A 9,720-nucleotide genomic window follows, 5' to 3' on the forward strand; every position below is an offset into this window, starting at 1 on the left:
CAACCACTTGAGCAACATCTGCTCCAGGTATCTTTTTAAAATAAGATAATAACCCGTAAAACACTGAACAATGCCTGGCACATATTAAGCATTCAATAAGTGCTATACACACAATATATGCTAGCTATAATTGTTATTTTTTGTCTCTAGTTTGCAGCTGAATTCAGTGCCACTTGCCTCCTCAGATGCCAATATCTTAACACTTCCCACTCTTCCCTTCCACCCCCACCACATACACACCACCAGGTTAGGTCTGAAAAACAAAACAAAACAAAATCTTAAACATTATAATCAGATCCTGCAGGGCATGCGAGTTAGGTTGCTTTTAAAAGAATAGCTCAAAATGAAACTAAGCAGGAATGGGGAAATTCATTTTAAATGTTTAAATGATAACCAAATGTATTGTGGGGACCTAGTTTGGATCTTGATTCAAACAAATCAACTGTAAAAAGATAATTCAGAGAAAAACAGGGAAATTTAATTACAGACTGGGTATTTAATGATATCAAAGTACTGTTGTTAATTTTGTTAGGTGAGATAATGACATTGCAGTTATATGAAATTTGATTTTTTTAAAAAGATTTATTTTACTTATTTATTTCTCCCCACCCCCTCATTGTTTGCACTTGCTGTGTCTATTCGTCTTCCTTGGTTCTTTAGGAGGCACCAGAAATCTAACCCGGGATCTCCAATGTGGAAGGGAGGAGCCTAATCACTTTGAGCCACCTACATTCCTTGCTTTGATGTGTCTCTCATTATGTTTTTCTTCCTGTGTCTCTTATTGCATCAACTTGTGTTAGCTTGCCACACCTGCCCATCGCGCCAGCTCGCTGTCCTCTTTAGGAGGCACATGTGGTAGGCGAGAGCTCAGTTGCTTGAGCCACATCTGCTTCCCTGGAATTTGCTTTAAAACACCTCAGCATTTTTTTTTAAAGGGGGAGGGATAGATAAAACAAATGTGGCCAACACTTGAAATAATTATTAAATATGGGTGATAGGGATATAAATGTTCCTTATACTATTTTCTCTACTGATCTCATACAAAAAGTAAAAATTGATGATTTTATGACAGTGGAAACTCAAGGCTGTCAGGCTGTGAACAACTGGTTGAGCAGTTGATAGCAATGATCGCAACGAGGGGTAGTTGAAACCTGGGCCAGAGGTGGGAGTAATAGGATGTAGAGTGTGAAGAGGTTTTGGTGAGATTAGATCTGGGACCTCTGGTGGTGGAGAGTGGGGGCAGTAAAGTGAGATCAGCACCGTGCAAGGATTAGGGAATAGGAGAAAGAGAAAGATCCAACATAACCTAATGGCAGGCAGGTAAACCGCCTCTGCTTGTGGGCTGGCATCCAGGCCATTTTGCCTCTAGACCTCCTTGGAATGAGTCAGTCTCTTTCCAGCAGAGGTGGACTAGTCTTTCTTCTTGAAATAGAGAAAACTTGTAGGGAGTAAAAAAATATGGATTACCATTTTCTCCAGAGTCCACATGCCCTAAAATGTCAAGCTTCTCCTAACAATACTTCTTAGGAATGGGCTTGGTGTGATTTGGGGAGGTTTGGAAAGGGCTCTCTTTGCATCCTAAAATATTTCCCCTGGCTCCGCCTTTACCTGAAATTCTATTTGACAGGGCCACATTCTCTTATTTAGTATTTTGAGTGAGGTTTACAATGTTAACGCTCTTAGGCTGTGACTGCAGCTTGTTGCTCCTAATGGGAGAAGGACCAAGGTCACCTTCTTTCTTCCCTTGCTGGTAAAGACCAGCAGACAGCACAGGGCTCTGGGCACAAACTTAACTGACCTCCTTTACGATGTTGCTAAGTATTGATTGACCACATCTACTGGACAAACAGAAGGGGATGGGGAGTGTGCCACCACGAGCCATGCCTACCCCAGGAAATGCTGATGCCTAAAGGAGACTGTGAGAGGACCTCTAGTTCTTTGACGCAGGCATCAGGGATGATTCTTCTATCCCAGGTCCCACTCAGAAAAAATGTCAGGAGCTTAACATATGTCTAGCAACCAAGGTCACTCCTCGGGATCCACTTTGGCCTAATGAATTTCCTTTCCAAGCCTCGGCTCCAGAATTGTTTAAATGGAGAGAGAGAAAGATATGATACTTGCCTATTTTTTCCACTCTGGAGTTTTATACGAATTAATAAAGTATCAAATGCCCTTAAACCTTTATGTGCAGTGGGAATGATGCCATTTTCTTTACCTCTATTTCTCACATGTCTTTTCATTAATCGTCTGAGAAGTATAAAGAAATTTAGTTTCCTTTCTATTTTAGCCTATCATATTATTTTCTGATTCAATCAGATTTTTAAAGAAAAGATAGGATGTGCTCCCACTAGCAGTACACTAGAGCAATTTTCCAAGTGGACTGTAGTAAAATAAGGGTTATCTTTTACATGGAGCAATGGGAAATATATCATTTCTTTGTTATCTTCCACTTCCTGCAAGAAGTGGGAATCCTGCAAGGAAGGCTATGAGAGAGCATTAAAAGGAGAGGGGTTCATCCAGCAATGGCAATTATCCCTTTTATTTTGATAATACAGCCCCTGCTTTTTGGGGGGACTTATTCCTCCCCAACCCCACAGGCCCTGGTGAGGCTGTCAATCTTAATGCCCCCTTTTCGCCTGGCTCCTGTGGGGTATATGCAGACCCATGTTGACCTATCAGAGCACCATCCTGACCACTGTCAAGAGCTTAGAGGCAGGCAAACGACCTGGCAGACCAATGGGGGCTGTGAGAGGCTGATACTGCTCAATCCAACAGAGCCTGTCCCTTCTGAAGTGAGGTCCTTGCTGGTTCTGATCCCTGCTGCAATGATCCCTGGCCTGGCTCTGAGGTAGTTCCCTCTTTTGGTGCCCAGCCAGGGAAGCGATGTCTTCAGGGGCTTTGTGCCTGGGCCACGTGTTAACCAGAGCTTATCTGAGGTTCAGTGGCAGTGGAACCTACCATGGCTTGTCAAAGCCAGGCCTCAGACCATGTATTTGAACGTGTCGAAGCAGGGATGAGCCAGTCCTCCTAAAGACGGAGTGTCCCAAAGGGGGAACTCCCTAGGATAGAAGGAGGGTTTGAGAGTGGTGACTTGGGCTCTGTGCCAAGACCTAAAGATTCTTTTTTTTTTTTTTTTTTTTTTTTAAAGATTTATTTATTTATTTAATTTCCCCCCCTTCCCTGGTTGTCTGTTCTTGGTGTCTATTTGCTGCGTCTTGTTTCTTTGTCCGCTTCTGTTGTCGTCAGCGGCACGGGAAGTGTGGGCGGCGCCATTCCTGGGCAGGCTGCTCTTTCTTTTCACGCTGGGCGGCTTTCCTCATGGGCGCACTCCTGGCGCGTGGGCTCTCACGCGGGGGACACCCTTGCGTGGCACGGCACTCCTTGCGTGGCACGGCACTCCTTGCGCGCATCAGCGCTGCGCATGGCCAGCTCCACACGGGTCAAGGAGGCCCGGGGTTTGAACCGCGGACCTCCCATATGGTAGACGGACGCCCTAACCACTGGGCCAAAGTCCGTTTCCCAAGACCTAAAGATTCTTGAGCTGTATCATCTGACTGGCTTTGGCAGATACAAAAAGACCCATTTCACTCTTTTTTCTATAGTAACAGAGGCCTACACATAACTCTATCTTGCTAACCAAGCAGAGACCATGCAAAAGATTTTTTGAAGGAGAAAAAACATTCCTCAAGGTGACCTGTAATAATCACCTACATATAGCGTAAGCTCAGAACTTGGAAGTAACTCTCTCAGTGCCCACAGTGTTTAATCCCTACTGTTTACCCTTGAATGCTTAGGATAATAATAGTTTCATTAGAAGAAACCTGGTATCCAGAGGTGAAGGCATGGCACTATTTGGACCACCATGTACTTGGCACTAGAAATACTCTAGGCCTATCTATAGGGCAGACCAAGAAATATGGGCTTTCCAGGTAGGTTAAGAAGTTAGTGCCCTTCAAATTGGTTTAGTGCTAGCGGCGGGGGGAGGTGACATTGGGAAGGAGTGTTGCATTTATTTGTCACAGGAGGACTTGGTCTTCTTCACTGAGTAAGACCAAGTTACATTTTACCATTTATATGTGGATTCTTGTGTTGAACTTATTTGACATCATATTTCCAATTTATTCCTAAAAGTACCCTTTAGAAATTGGCACCCAAGGCAGCTGTCTGTTTGATCTGCCACTCTACCCAGTTCTCCATTTGGGTGATTCCTTCCTTCCACCCTCTGTGCTTCACCAACCTTCTTTATATTATTATTATTTTTTAAAAAGATATATTTACTTATTTATTTCTCTCCCTTCCCTTTCCCCCTCCCCCTCCCCCCCCCCCCCAGTTGTCTGTTCTCTGTGTCCATTTGCTGTGTGTTCTTCTGTGTCCGCTTCTATTCTTGTCAGCAGTGCCAGGAATCTGTGTCTCTTTTTGTTGCCTCATCTGGCTGCATCAGCTCTCCGTGTGTGTGGCGCCACTCCTGGGCAGGCTGGACTTTCTTTCGCACTGGGCAGCTCTCCTTACGGGGTGCACTCCTTGCGCGTGGGGTTCTCCTATGTGGGGACACCCCTGCGTGGCACGGCACTCCTTGAGCGTATCAGCACTGCACGTGGGCCAGCTCCACACGGGTCAAGGAGGCCCTGGGTTTGAACTGTGGCCCTCCCATGTGGTAGGCCGACACTCTATCTGTTGAGCCAAGTCCGCTTCCTGCAGCCTTCTTTAAATAGGTCATGCTATCTCCCACCAGGGAGCACTGGAATGTATTAATAACGGAACCCCTGTAGATAAAGCCTAATCTGCAGTTGTCAGCACCATCTGCAATGTGTTTGGGGCCTGCCTTCCCACTGACCTGTCTCCTGAGGCCTCACAGCACTAGGCCCTGTCAGGGGTTGCATTGCCTCACTTGGACTCTTCTGGGTTTTTAATCCTATAATGCTAATGAAAGCTTGAACCAATTTATGACATCCCACTAATAAAAATGTTGGCATGCATGCCCCTTTTTATCTTCTTGGCTGGTGATAAAATAGTTGTGATTTCAGTTAGAACCACTTTTGACTCAATAGGCTTCATAGCCAGAGATAAATTGTTTTTTTTTTTTTCTTTCTCATGGTGGTCATCTGAATTTTGTAAGTTTAAATATTTCTCCTGTCAAAGAAAATATCCCAGTATTCTTTTAACCCATTGTATTCTAGTGAGATTGAGAATGGTATTTAGTTGGATTAGTTAACATAAAAATAAAATCGTATTCCTTTATTTGGGTTTTGTTTTAGACCGCCTTCCAGGCACATAATACTGAAAATATTTTAGGAGTCAATGGTAGGCATTCGAATTCCCTGAAATGGAGCAACAACAAACAATCAGATGTTAAATACTATTTTAAGGGATTATAACATGAGAAGGCAACAAAAAAGTCAGCTTCTGGCTCTGCCTTCTGAAACACAGCAATACAAGATGAAATAGGATCGGGATATAGAGCCATATTCATTTAAGAAATCCATATAGATATAGTCAAGAAGTAGCCCTGTGCACACAGATGGCAGCAATCAGGAGTGAAGGGTGACCAACTGTCCCAGTTTGCCCAGGAATCTTTGGAAAGTCCCATGAAACCCCTCAGCCACAGACACATCAGGACTGAAGTGGTCAAGTCACAGAGCACAGGTCATGGCCAAAATAGACAGACCATCCAGGTAATTTTATGGGTGATGCCTATTATTGTCTCAACTTATTTGTCTTAGTAAAAGAAGGGTTAAAATCCTTCCCTTATTCTTCAGAATTGTTATAAGAAACTGCCTCAATTCATTGTCAGGCAATTTGCAAGTGTGAAATGCTATAAAATTATAAATAATAGCTTTGACATGATTTTCATGCAGTTAGTAGACCTTACCTGGCTGACATCAGGGTCTTGCTGTGTAACTATTAGAGCTTTCCCTATGGAAAAACCTAGCCCATTGTGAATAATTGTACCTTTCTTTCATTTCTGCTAATGCTAGGCGACCTCTCAGGACAATACAGGGCAACCTTGGCTCCAATTTTGTTTAACCCAGCTGGATGCCATCAAATTACAGGCTTCTTTTTAGGTGGAGCATATTTTTTGTGGGCTGTGGGAGACCTGTAATTCTTTTTCTTTTTTTTTTTTCCATGCAAACCCTTTATAGCTTCGGGTGATGTAAAATCCATAGGGTGCCTACAACGGTGTCATGCAACCAAAGGGCTTCCCGCAGGATCCATCTGGGACACAGTGGAGCCAGGGCCCCACCCAAGTAAGTCCCTGTCCACCTACTCCCAACTCTCCCTGCATCCACCCCCCAACCAGCACAGCCTTTTACTTCTTTCTCTGCTTGTGGTTCAGAGGTTTCAATTACCAGCTGGTTTTTCTTTTCTACGAGAGAGCTATTGTTTGATGCTGTGCATTCATCCATCCATAAGCACCTCAAATCTGTCTGACTTGCTGCCTTCAGAACCATGGCAACAGCAGAGTTTCAAAAAAGAGTCCCAGATCAGGAGGCAAAACTAATTTTTAGGCCCAGTTGTTCCATGGTCGCACAGAGACATCTCGGGCAAATTGCCCAACCTCACAGAATTTCTATTTCCTCATCTTTTAAACGAGAGGGTTGGGTTAAGTGAGCTCTAAAACCCCTTTAGCTTCTAAAATGCTGTGATTCAATACAAGTGTACTAACTGGTAGGGAAATGGGACAGATGGGGAAGATATAACGAGACATAGAGGGGAAGGTCCTAGCAGTAAGGTAGAACTCAGCGCCCTAAGAGAAAATATGGCCAGAGAGGAAGGGCTGGCCCACCGACCATTTAGAACAGAAATTTCTGCCATTCAGCTTTAAGTATGGTGTGCTCTGCTGTGCTCTGGTGTGATCATACTCCTCTCCCACCATCACCCTAAGCCTTTAATAAACAGTCTCCCTACCAGACTTGTGCAGGAAAGATTACTATAGTTAAAAAAGACAACCATAAAAAAGAAGCAACTCAGAAGTCCATTAAGTTGAAATCTATTCACAAATAGCTCGTTTTCTTAATAAACAAGCAAGAAAACAGGGTTCTGTAGATCTCAGGGTGAGACCCTGAATTTAGCAGGCAGTTGTAACAAAGGCAGGCTCTTGAAATTACCTCACTTGGCCTGGCTACCCTGGAAGGGCACAGAAGCAGAGACCACCACTGACACCTGGGCTGGTCTTTTCCTGGACACTAGACTCCTTGGTCCATTGTTCTCTATTCCAGGGGTCCAGGAACTCTACTGGAATCTGATAGCTTCTATGATTATAACAGATCTCATTCATTAAAGCAGCCTCCAGGAGATCATTTACCATTAGAAATTTTAGTTCCTGCTCTTATTGGTGGGTCTCAGTTATTGCTACCCCTTTACCCTAATTAACTTCTTGGGTATAGTATACAAAGGAAAATAACAGTATGTAGTCTATTATGGATTCTTTCACTCTGGGGTCCCCAGAATCCCAAGGGTATGCACAGTAGTAATAAGGCTCCAAGAAACACTTTCACTTTTAAACGTGAAAATTAGACATTTCCCCGAGTCTGCTCCATTCCCTACTCACTATACTTAGCAGGAACATTCAGGGATGTCTGGCCCCACCGGCCTTGGCCTAATGGTTCCTCTGTGTCTAGCCTCCTTGACTTTGTTCATACTAACTTTAGTTTGGACCAGAAAATTTGGCTGACAATTCTGCTAAGCACATGATTTTCTGGTCATGCAGAAAGGACTTCTCTTTAATAAAGCTGTCTGTTTTTTCCTTTCTGCTTTCAGGTGGGTTAACTAAAATAGAAGCTTGTTTCTTTTAAGACATTATTGAAAGCTTCAAGAAGCAGCCAACATATCCAAAACCCTGTGTGACCTCTTTCTACAAAGTGCTTGAAATCTCCAGCCTCAGTCGACATATTGTCTGAGTCAATAGGTCTATGAGATACATTTAATCAGTTGCTTTGCTACCTTCTAGCAGAGTTGCCATCTTTCCCTCTGGAGAAAGGGAGTCCTAGCAAACTCAGTTCAGCCTATTCCACATTTTAGGGCCTGTGACTTTAAATACTCTGCAAGTATTTACCAGAATACCAAACTGAAAAGAGATTAACACAAAGAATTTTAATAATAGCTGGGATAGGGAAATGGACTTTGGCCCAGTGGTTAGGGCATCCGTCTACCACATGGGAGGTCCGCGGTTCAAGCCCCGGGCCTCCTTGACCCGTGTGGAGCTGGCCCATGCGCAGTGCTGATGCGTGCAAGGAGTGCCCTGCCACGCAGGGGTGTCCCCCGCATAGGGGAGCCCCACGCGCAAGGAGTGCACCCATAAGGAGAGCCGCCCAGCGCGAAGGAGGGAGCAGCCTGCTGAGGAATGGCGCCGCCCACACTTCCCGTGCCGCTGACGACAACAGAAGCGGACAAAGAAACAAGACGCAGCAAAAAGACACAGAAAACAGACAACCGGGGGAGGGGAGGGGAATTAAATAAATAATAATAAACATAAATCTTTAAAAAAATCATAATAATAATAGCTGGGATATGGATAAAACCAGTTGAGAGCCACTGGGACAAGGACAGGTAGGTAGAACTAGAGCAAGATAGATGACCACCTCAAGAAGCTGATTATTTGGTCCCTCTTCAAAACACTACCCTTTAGATGTTTGCTCAATGTTTACTTAGTAGGTGAGGAATATTTTAAATTTTCCATTTGAGATTACTGTTTAGTTTGGTGGGAGTTAAATGAAACTACACTTTAGCCAGGTATGTAAGAGTTCTCTTGTAGAGATCTGAATTAACTGACATCCTATATCCAATGTATTCTACTGATGTTTTACTGCCTACTTATTAATTGGTGCCCTGGGCATCTACCCAACTGGCACACTCCTTAATTCAGATCAGGATAAAGGGATAAGTAATTAGGAGTTCAGGGTAGGAGAGCAAGACAAAGTTTGGTGGACTGTAGGCTATTGCCATTATTTTGTTTGTTTGTTTTATTGCTGTTAACTGTTATGCTCTACTTTTTTTGTGATTATACCATGTAAAAACCAAAGCAGCCTATGGCATGACCATGGTTAAGTACACTAGGGAATCCTGCAACCTAACATTGGGTTTTTTTAAATTGCATTTTGGAGCCCTTTAAATGTGTGCTAGAGTAATTTAGAGCTCGGTGCCTCCAGAATTAATTTGCTATGTCCCCTCAGTCTGTTCCCATATCTAAGCTAATTCACAGACCCATAGCCTCTTAGTTGAAAGGGTGGTTGGATCATTTTGAAGAATGACCCTGTAACACTGAAACAAAAATATACTGCAAATCTTCCTACAAACCTTCCAAAAAGGATCACTTACTAGACTAGCTATACATAGGAAAAGGAAAAAAGCCACTCTTTTCTGGAATTACTAGAACTGGCTCTGTAGTGGATTGAATAGTGTCCCCCCGCCTTCCTGAATTCATTTCCACTTGAAACTCAGACTGTGACCTTATTTGGAAAAGGTCTTTGCAGATATAATTAAGGTAAGGACTGAGATGAGCTCATACTGGATAGAATGAGCCCTAAATTCAATGAGAGTGTCCTTAGAAGAGACAAAAGAGAATACACAGAGACACAGGAAGGCAGAGCTGGGAGTGATGCAACTGCAAGCCAAGGAATGCCAGCAACCACCAGAAGCGGGAAGAAGCAAGAAACGGATTCTCCCAAGAGTATGGCCCTGATAACACCTTGATTTCAGGCTTCTGCCCTCCAGAACTGTGAA

The sequence above is a fragment of the Dasypus novemcinctus genome, chromosome 13 (assembly GCF_030445035.2).
Source record: "Dasypus novemcinctus isolate mDasNov1 chromosome 13, mDasNov1.1.hap2, whole genome shotgun sequence".
Classification (NCBI taxonomy): Eukaryota; Metazoa; Chordata; class Mammalia; order Cingulata; family Dasypodidae; genus Dasypus; species Dasypus novemcinctus.